This window comes from Leucoraja erinacea, chromosome 24 (assembly GCF_028641065.1).
Source record: "Leucoraja erinacea ecotype New England chromosome 24, Leri_hhj_1, whole genome shotgun sequence".
Classification (NCBI taxonomy): Eukaryota; Metazoa; Chordata; class Chondrichthyes; order Rajiformes; family Rajidae; genus Leucoraja; species Leucoraja erinaceus.
This window is the reverse complement of record NC_073400.1, coordinates 31,739,807-31,749,739: the sequence shown is the minus strand read 5'-3', so window position 1 is coordinate 31,749,739 and position 9,933 is coordinate 31,739,807.

Below are 9,933 nucleotides of genomic sequence, written 5' to 3'. Positions count from 1 at the left end.
CGTTTCGGGTTTAGATAGGCAGGCAGACGACAGAGATTAAAAACACAGAAGGTGTGAAACAAAAGGATTGACGAGTAGCGAATTGTGAAGCCAGAGGAAGGAATGTAGGTGTAGGGGGAGGGGGGAGATGGGGAGAAAGTGGAGGGCGCGGGGAATTGTTAAAGGTTGAATGGAGAATACAATCCAATGCAGCGGGTAGAGCTGCTGCCTCACAGAGCCAGAGACCCGGGTTCGATCCCGACTACGGGTGCTGTCTGTGCGGAGTTTGCACGTTCTCCAACAAACATTCGTCGACTGGTTGCGACGGCAACTAGTCAGACCCGGCCTTGCTGAAGACAAATGGGTAAATGGAATGGAAAGTCAAACAATATTAATCGCAGAATATGTCAGTGTAATCAGCTCCCTTCATTGAAGCCGCAAGTAGGTCACGGGTGCAACAAGGCCGTTCAGACTGAGACACACCACCTGTTTCCGAAGATAACAGCTTCAAACAAACAAACAGAAAAAACAAAACGCTGGGGGAAACATCGAACATAGAACAGTACAGCACAGAAACAGGCCCTTCGGCCCACAGTGTCCGTGCCGAACGTAATGCCCAGCTAAACTAATCTCCGAAGATGGACACAAAGTGCTGGAGTAACTCAGCGGGACAGGCAGCATCTCCGGAGAGAAGGAATGGGTGACGTTTCGGGTCAGGCTGGTCTGCATATGACTGAGAATGGAATTGAGAGGGAGAGATAGATTGGCCATGATTGAGTGGCGGAGTAGACTTGATGGGCCGAATGGCCTAATTCTGCTCCTAGAACATATGAACTCTCTAGAATTTAGGAGATTGAGGAGGGATCTTATAGAAACTTACAAAATTCTTAAGGGGTTGGACAGGCTAGGTGCAGGAAGATTGCTCCCGATTTTGGTGAAGTCCAGGTCAAGGTGTCACATCTTAAGGATAAGCGGGAAATCCTTTAAAACCGAGATGAGAAGAACTTTTTTCACACAGAGAGTGGTGAATCTCTGGAACTCTCTGCCACAGAGGGTATTTCTGCGAAAACACACAGTTCATTGGCTATATTTAAGAGGGAGTTAGATGTGGCCCTTGTGGCTAAGGGGATCAGAGGGTATGGAGAGAAGGCAGGTACGGGATACTGAGTTGGATGATCAGCCAAAAACTCAGCGGGTGCAGCAGCATCTATGGAGCGAAGGAAATAGGCAACGTTTCGGGTCGAAACCCGAAGGGTTTCGGGACGAAACGTTGCCTATTTCCTTTGGGTTTCGGCCCTATTTGAAGCCAGTTGAGGCCACAGTTCATTGGCTATATTTAAGAGGGAGTTAGATGTGGCCCTTGTGGCTAAAGGGATCAGGGGGTATGGAGAGAAGGCAGGTACGGGATACTGAGTTGGATGATCAGCCATGATCATATTGAATGGCGGTGCAGGCTCGAAGGGCCGAATGGCCTACTACTCCTGCACCTAATTGCTATGTTTCTATGTCACTGAGGTCATGCTGTTGAACAGCTGTTAGACTGTACATAGTGAAGAGCTGAGCAGCAGTGTTTGGGACTTGTGGTTTTGGATGTTACATTGAACTCAGCCGTGAAGGCTGTGCTAGGTGCTGGCGTTTACGCTAGAACAACTGGTGCAGAAGCTGGGGACGGATGTGGCGAGGACTTTATGTACTAACAAGTTGCAGGTGACAGCATTACCCCAGTGGCTTCAAAAGCAAACCCCCTGCTTATAGATTGTATTTCTGCGAAAAACATTTCCACTCGCAGTCAATGTTCAGACCCACAGGAGAGGCAGCGTGTGTGAGAATGAAAACATGTGTGTGGGAGATAGGTCACACATTGAACCTTTAGGCTTTAGGTCAGAGACACATTCTAATAGTCTGTAGAAGGGTCTCGACCCGAAACGTCACCCGTTCCTTCTCTCCGGAGATGCTGCCTGTCCCGCTGAGTTACTCCAGCATTTTGTGTCCATCTTCGAGACATTTTAATCGTTTGTCAACGGAGGATGATTTAGTTTTTATTTTAAAGATACAGGCCCTTCGGCCCATCGAGTCCGCTCCGACCAGCGATCCCCGCACACTAACACTGCCCTACACACGCCAGGGACAATTTACACTTATACCAGAGTCAATTAACCTACAAACCTGTACGTCTTTGGAGTGTGGGAGGAAACCGAAGATCTCGGAGAAAACCCACGCAGGTCACGGGGAGAACGTGCAAACTCCGTACAGACAGCGCCCGTAGTCAGGATCGAACCCGGGTCTCTGGCGCTGTGAGGCAGCAACTCTACCGCTGTGCCACCGTGACGCCCATTAAAGTTGCTTGTTGACAAATCACCTGCCTCATCACCTTTAAACTTCAAGAATGATTATGGGTGGTGCAGCGGGTGGAGCTGCTGCCTCACAGAGACCCAGGTTCGCTCCCAACTACGGATGCTGTCTGTGTGGAGTTTGCACGTTCTCCCCGTGACCGCGTGCGTTTCCTCCGGGTGCTCCGGTTTCCTCCCACATCACAAAGACTTGCAGGTTATTCGGCCCTGTGTAAATTGCCCCCTAGTGTGTAGGGAGTGGATGAGAAAGTGGGATAGCATAGAACTATTGTTTACAGGGGATTGCTGGCCGGCGCGGACTCGGTGGGCCGAAGGGCCTGTTTCCGTGCTATATCTCTAAACTAACACATCAGGTCAGGAATCATCTTGTCCCCAGAGATGCTGCCTGACCCACTGAGTTACTCCAGCATTCCGTGTCTTCTTTTGGACACCAGCATCTGCAGTTCCTTGAATCTGAAGAAGGGTCACGACCCGAAACGTCGCCTATCCATATTCTGAGTTACTCCAGCACTTTGTGTCTTTTTTTGCTAAACCAGCACCTGCAGTTCCTAGTTTCTACTTGTCTAAGTTCTTGCTTTCTTTATCACCCAAGTGTGTGCAAGGAACTGCAGGTGCTGGTTTAAACCAGACAGACACAAAGTGCTGGAGTAACTCAGCGGGACAGGCAGCATCACTGGAGAGAAGGAACGGGTGACGTTTTGGGTCGAGGCCCCTTCTTCAGCCTCAAAGAACCTACAGATCACAGACACATAGACAATAGGTGCAGGAGGAGGCCATTCGGCCCTTCGAGCCAGCACCGCCATTCAATATGATCACGGCTGATCGTCCACAATCAGTACCCCGTTCCTGCCTTCTCCCCATATCCCTTGATTCCGTTAGCCCTAAGAGCTAAGTCTAACTCTCTCTTGAAAACATCCAGTGAATCGGCCTCCACTGCCTTCTGTGGCAGAGAATTCCACAGATTCATAACTCTCTGGGTGGAAAGAGTTGTGAATCTGCGGAATGGTGGTTGACAGAAAAGTGATGGAGTAGCTCAGGCAGCATCTCTGGGCAAAACATGATGCTTGACTCGCTGAAGCCAAAGAAGGGCCTCGACCCGAAATATCACCCATTCCTCCCATCCAGTGATGGTGCCTGACCCGCTGAGTTACTCCAGCACTTTGGGTCTATCTTCGTATGTGTAATGTCCCTGTCCCACTTAGAAAATCTGAACGGAAACCTCTGGAGACTTTGCGGCCCACCCAAGGTTTCCGTGCGGTTCCTGGAGGTTCCTGGAGGTTCCCGGAGGTTTTTGTCAGTCTCCCTATCTACTTCCACTACCTGCAACCACCTGCAACATCTGGGAACAGCACAGAAACCTTGGGTGGGGCGCAAAGTCTCCAGAGGTTTCCGTTCAGGTTTCCTAAGTGGGACGGGGGCGTAAGGATCGCGGCAAGTAGCAGACACAAGTGCTTCTCGCAACTTTAGAAGCAGCGCAGAAACTCTTGTTTCTGAAACTTTGTCCACCGACTTTCCTGGATATTCCCCGACACCAAAGAATGAGTCACGGGAGGATCGGTAGCCGGGCTTGTCCTATTTTTAGATTGTAAATTGAGGAACAAACCTGAACACTGGGGAATACCCGAACTTCATTGTTGAAAAGCACCAAAGGAAGAATTTGTTTCCACCAGGGTGAATAGTCAATAGACAATAGGTGCAAGAGTAGAGGCCATTCAGCCCTTCGAGCCAGCACCGCCATTCAATGTGATCATGGCTGATCATCCCCAATCAGTACCCCGTTCCTGCCTTCTCCCCCATATCCCCTGACTCCGCTATCTTTAAGAGACCTATCTAGCTCTCTCTTGAAAGCATCCAGAGAACCGGCCTCCACCGCCCTCTGAGGCAGAGAATTCCACAGACTCACCACTCTCTGTGAGAAAAAGTGTTTCCTCGTCTCCGTTCTAAATGGCTTACTCCTCATTCCATTTTTGTCTACCTTCGATTTTCCAGCATCTGCAGTTCCTTCCTGACCACCGTAGATTGCTTCACCTGATACTCTTAATGTTTCACATCAGTGCATTCATTGTATGATCAGCCGCTGCCAAAACACCCCTCCTCACTGGGGCAAACCCTGCTTAGTAATGCATCCTTGAAGAAAAGGATTTGCATTTTTAAAGGCCCTTTTGTTCCTACAAAACACACCTCCCTCTTCAGCGCACATTTCGCATCTCTGAAGTGTGGTCTTTGTTATAATATACCATTGACTGTTGCCAGGGTTTAAGGATTCAAAGGCCAAAGGGCAGACTTTTAAGTTCAAGAAGGAACTGCAGGAAAATCGAAGGTAGACAAAAATTCTGGAGAAACTCAGCGGGTGCAGCAGCATCTATGGAGCGAAGGAAATAGGCAACGTTTCGGGTCGAAACCCTTCTTCAGACTGATAGGGGGTTGCGGGGAGAAGGAAGGAAAATGGAGGAGGAGGAGCCCGAGGGCTGAGGAAGGGGAGGAGACAGCAAGGGCTAACAAAATTGGGAGAATTCAATGTTCATGCCCGCAGGATGCAGACTCCCCAAGCGGAATATGAGGTGCTGTTCCTCCAATTTCCGGTGTTGCTCGCTCTGGCCATGGAGGAGACCCAGGACAGAGAGGTCGGATACGGAGTGGGAGGGGGAGTTGAAGTGCTGAGCCACCGGGAGGTCAGGTTGGTTCTTGCGGACCGAGCGGAGGTGTTCGGCGAAACGATCGCCCAACCTCCGCTTGGTCTCACCGATATAGATCAGCTGACATCTAGAGCAGCGGATGCAATAGATGAGGTTGGAGGAGATGCAGGTAAACCTCTGTCGCACCTGGAACGACTGCTTGGGTCCTTGAATGGAGTCGAGGGGGGAGGTGAAGGGACAGGTGTTGCATCTCTTGCGGTTGCAAGGGAAAGTGCCCGGGGAGGGGGTGGTACGGGAGGGAAGGGAAGAATTGACAAGGGAGTTGCGGAGGGAGCGGTCTTTGCGGAAGGCAGATATGGGGGAAGATGGGAAGATGTGGCGAGTGGTGGGGTCACGTTGGAGGTGGCGGAAATGACGGAGGATTATTTGTTTTAAGTCCTTGGTGACCCTCGGACTATCATTGACTGGACTTTGATCGAACAGCTAACGATGACCTATAACATTGTTAATTTTTGCATCTCTTTCATTCATTTGTCCCATATCTCTTCTCATCATCGTCTATATCTCTCCTTTCCCCGTCCCCTTTCCCTCAAAACTCAGTCTATTTTGGCCCAAAACGTTGCCTATTTCCTTCCCTCCATAGATGCTGCCTGTCCCGCTGAGTTTCTCCAGCATTTTTGTCTACCTCAGTCTGAAGAAGGGTCTCGACCCGAAACGTCACCCATTCCTTCTCTCCAGAGATGCTGCCTCACCCGCTGAGTTACTCCAGCGTTTTGTGTCTATCTTCAGTTTAAACCAGCATCTGCAGTTCCTGCTTGCATATTGATCGGACTTAGCTGGCTTTACCTTGCACTAAACATCATTCCCTTATCCTGTATCTGCACACTATAAATGGATCGATTGTAATCACGTATTGTCTTTCACTGACTGGACAGCGCGCAACAAAGCTTTTCGCTGTACCTCGGTACACGTGGCAATAAACTAAACTGTACTGAATATGTGTAGGAAGCACTAGAGATCTAAGGGAACAATATCCTTGAGCATCATCTGCTTTGATCTAATGTTTTCACACCTTATTCTTCTATATTTCAAGTCTTTTTTCCGTCAGTAAGAACTTCCTTACTGGGGTCACAGCTTAAGGATAACCTCTAAGTTCTTAAGGGCATAAGATGAGGAGACTTCTTTTTTTCACACAGAGGAGGGTGACATCTCTGGAACTTCTTTACTCAGAGGGTAGTTGAGGCCAGTTCATTGGAATGAGCTTCCAGTGGGAGTTAGGTGGAGCCAGGGGTTCATTGGTATCATTTAAGAAATAAATTGGATAGGCAGTTGGATGAGAAGCCATGATGGATTGAATGGCGGTGAGGCTCGAAGGCCGAATGGCCTAAGGGGAAAAAAAATTTCTTCGTTTCTATGTTGTCCTGCAAAACAGCTGATTCCCACACCCACCTCTAAGTTCATAAGGTCATAAGTGATAGGAGTAGAATTAGGCCATTCAGCCCATCACGTCTACTCTGCCATTCAATCATGGCTGATCTATCTCTCCCTCTCCTTAATCAAAAAATCTATCTGTGCCTTAAATATACCCGCTGACTTGGCCTCCACAGCCGTCTGAGGCAAAGAATTCCACAGATTCACCACCCTCTGACTAAAGAAATTCCTCCTCATCTCCTTCGTAACAGAACGTCCTTTAACTTTTTGTGTCGGTTTGAGGAACAGGTGATGTTTCAGGTCGAGACATTTCAGCCGCGTCTGAAGAAGGGTCTTGACCCGAAACATCGCCTGTTCTTGTTCCCCGGAGAAGCTGCCTGTCCCGCTGAGTTACTCCGGCACTTTGTGTCTTTCTCTGGTGTAAAGCAGCACCTGCAGTTCCTTCCTACACAACCCGGAGATTTATCCTCTTTGGCGTTTGATTTATTTGACATTGTTTGTACTTGACGCATTTCATTGTTCATTTAATGTCACGGTTTCTCTCGCTGGCGCGCCCTAAAGTGAAAAGATTAATTCATATTCCTGGCATCTGCCTCTCAGCACCGCTGCTATTTCCTGTTTTTCTCTCACTGGCCCTAGTCGGCTCCAAAACCCTTCCCACTTTCATTGAAGACACACACAAAAAGCTGCAGTAACTCAGCGGGACGGGCAGCATCTCTGGAGAGAAGGAATGGGTGACGTTTCGGGTCGAGACCCTTCTTCAGACTGTTTTAATGTTCTCTCGACTGTATCTGCCACCAGACAAGGTCCTGTGTGGATATCGGCGAGTCATAGAAACATAGACAACAGGTGCAGGAGTAGAGGCCATTCGGCCCTTCGAGCCAGCACCGCCATTCAATATGACCATGACTGATCATCCCAAATCAGTACCCCGTTCCTGCTTTTCCCCCATAACCCTTGATTCCGTTAGCCTTAAGAGCTAAATCTAACTCTCTTGGAAACGTCCAGTGAATTGGCCTCCACTGCCTTCTGTAGCAAATAATTCTACAGATTCACAAATCTCTGGGTGGATATGTTTTTACTCATCTCAGTCCTAAATGGCCGACCCCTTATTCTTAAACTGTGTGTGGCCCCTGGTTCTGGACTCCCCCCAACATTTTTCCTGCATCTAGCCTGTCCAATCCCTTAAGAATTTTATCTGTTTCTATAAGATCCCCGCTCATCCTTCTAAGTTCCAGCGAATACAAGCCCAGTCGACCCATTCTTTCGTCATATGTGAGTCCAGCCATCCCGGGAATTAACCTGGTGAACCTACAAGATATTTCTATATGTTTACAAAGCCCTTAACGGGCTCGCCCCCTCCTACATCAAAAGTCTGCTTCCCCACCCACACCACCTCCAGGTCCCCCAGATCGCCGACTTGGGGTTGCTGAATATCCCGCGGTCTAGGCATAAGCTCAGGGGTGACCGCGCCTTTGTAGTTGCAGCTCCTAGACTGTGGAACAGCAACGTCCCTCTTCCCATCAGAACGAACAGCCCCCTCCATCGACTCGTTTAAATCGAGACTAAAAACTCATCTTTACTCTCAAGCCTTTCTTGACGTCCACTGATGAGGGCTCTATGTATGTATGTATTTATGTTTGTACTTAATCTATGAAGCAATGTTGTAGAACGTTAGTACCTTCACCAATGTAAAGCATATAACCATACAACAATTACAGCACGGAAACAGGCCACTCGGCCCTTCTAGTCCATGCCGAACACTTACTCTCACCTAGTCCCATCTACCTGCACTCAGACCATAACCCTCCATTCCTTTCCCGTCCATTTACCTAGCCAATTTATTTTTAAATGATAAAAATGATCCTGCCGGCCTCCACCGCTTCCACTGGAAGCTCATTCCACACACAGCCACCACTCTCTGAGTAAAGACGTTCCCCCTCATGTTACCCCTAAACCTTTGTCCGTTCATTCTCAAATCAATTGGTCACTTTGGTCAATGCAAGTTGCTATAGACTTGACTACGCTGCACTCCCTCCACAGCAAGAATGTCTTTCCTTGTGTTACCGGACAACTGTGAGTGAGCGGCGAGCTGGAGCTGGAGCTGTAGAACCAGTTCTCTCTGAGCTTCAGGCTCTTGGCAGGAGCTCCAGGGGAGAATGAAAGAGGCAGTGTGGGATTTCACAAACACATGGGCGGTGAATGCTTGTGAACATGTGAGAGGCCTCTTTGTTCCTGGACACTCGATCCGACACCCTTGGAGCAGCAGAACCCGCCTTTGAAGAGCTTTCCTCCGCCTGACCAAGCTGCTGCTGCTGCTGTGCCTGCCTTTATTTTAATTTCTTTCCACTGTCGTAAGCAAAGCCATTGATGGGGGAGGCTGGAGTGGGAGGTTGTTGTGACTGCCTGCACCTGTATGTAAACCAGAGGCTGGGGTCTGTGGTGAGGGAGGGGGGGGGGGGGGAGTAGCCTGGGTCTGTCTCTGGTGCATGGGCTGTTACATAGAAACATTGACAATAGGTGCAGGAGTAGAGGCCATTCGGCCCTTCGAGCCAGCACCGCCATTCAATGTGATCATGGCTGATCATCCACAATCAGTACCCCGTTCCTGCCTTCTCCCCATAATCCCTTGACTCCACTAGCCCCTAGAGCTCTATCTAACTCTCTCTTAATTCCATCCAGTGATTTGGCCTCCACTGATAAACGCTGACGTGTGTGCTTTCACCGTCTAAGTATTAGTAACATAGAAACATAGTAAATAGGTGCAGGAGGAGGCCATTCGGCCCTTCGAGCCAACACCGGCATTCATTGTGATCATGGCTGATCGTCCCCAATCAATAACCCGTGCCTGCCTTCTCCCCATATCCCTTGACTCCACTAGCCCCTAGAGCTCTATCTAACTCTCTCTTAAATCCATCCAGTGACTTGGCCTCCACTGCTCTCTGTGGCAGGGAATTCCACAAATTCACAACTCTCTGGGTGAAAAGGTTTTTTCTCACCTCAGTCTTAAATGGTCTCCCCTTTATTCCTGTTTCCTATGTTTCTATGTTTCTATGTAACAGCCCATGCACCACAGACACACCCAGGCTCCCCCCCCCCCCCCCCCCCCCCCCCCAGACCCTCCAATGTGAAAACATGTCCGTGTTTAAGAAGGAACTGCAGATGCTGGAAAATCGAAGGTAGACAAAAGTGCTGGAGAAACTCAGCAGGTGCAGCAGCATCTATGGAGCGAAGGAAATAGGCAACGTTTCGGGCCGAAACCCTTCTGGAAATAGGCAACGTTTCGGGCCGAAACCCTTCTGGAATTAGGCAACGTTTCGGGCCGAAACCCTTCTGGAAATAGGCAACGTTTCGGGCCGAAACCCTTCTGGAAATAGACAACGTTTCGGGCCGAAATCCTTCTGGAAATAGGCAACGTTTCGGCCCGAAATCCTTCTGGAAATAGACAACGTTTCGGGCCGAAATCCTTCTGGAAATAGGCAACGTTTCGGCCCGAAATCCTTCTGGAAATAGACAACGTTTCGGGCCGAAATCCT